This window comes from Anastrepha obliqua, chromosome 2, assembly GCF_027943255.1.
Source record: "Anastrepha obliqua isolate idAnaObli1 chromosome 2, idAnaObli1_1.0, whole genome shotgun sequence".
NCBI lineage: Eukaryota > Metazoa > Arthropoda > Insecta > Diptera > Tephritidae > Anastrepha > Anastrepha obliqua.
Window position 1 is genome coordinate 46,086,382 of NC_072893.1, and position 932 is coordinate 46,087,313.

The following is a 932-nucleotide window of genomic DNA, read 5'->3' on the forward strand; positions in this document are numbered from 1 at the left end:
ACTTTAAAACTAAAAACAGGCCGAAAATACTTATTTACTATATTTGAGGTTATATAACAACGACGTTTTTTCAATATTATCTGGATTTTTTTTTTTTACTACGAGTTCATCTCTATGGCTTTAATTCGTATTTAGTATATTAAAGAGCTTTTTTTAAATTTAGACCATGCTTTTAAATTTTAAGAAGAGTTGAGAGAAGGAGACGCTATATTCTTGCATAACTTCAAAAGGAGCAAAAAATTAGATTTGCGCTTTAAAAACATCAAATTTCATAAGAATCACCAAATTTTCACTAGCACAAAAATCTTTTCAGCAAAAGCAGGAGTGGCCTTTTCTAGCCTTTATTTAATTTAAAAATTTTTTAATTACAACCATGGCTTGCTTTACCAATCTCAAAAATGTTCGCATTTTGGGTATAAAAAACCGCGAAATTTATTGCGAAGCCCAAAGAGTTGGCAAGATTGCATTATACTGATGTGAAGTCACGCACTCTCTGATTGGCGCAATCCTATTTCAATCATTCTTGTTAAACGGCAAATATTAAGCTAAATTCACTGAATTTTTTATTAAACTCTGTCTGATGAACTCCGAACTATTTCATTTTAAACAAAAACATAAACCGACTACTACGATTTTCAAAAATTTCCCAAAAGTTTCAAAAAAAATCGAAGTACTACTCGTATTTTCCCAATTTTTTGTTTATGCTTAAATCTGATACTTTGGAATTGAACTCACAATCATCGCATTAACTTACACTTACGCTTTTGGGTATTTGGGCCTAGCTCCTCCTCCTATTTGTGGAGGGTGTACGTTCAGATATTTTTTATGAAGCGCTTTTTCATGGTGCAAATATACTCGGAGATTTGCCATTGTCTGACGAACAGCGACAGCTCTTAGCAAAAATCATTTATTTCATTTGGTGTTTCGTGTTC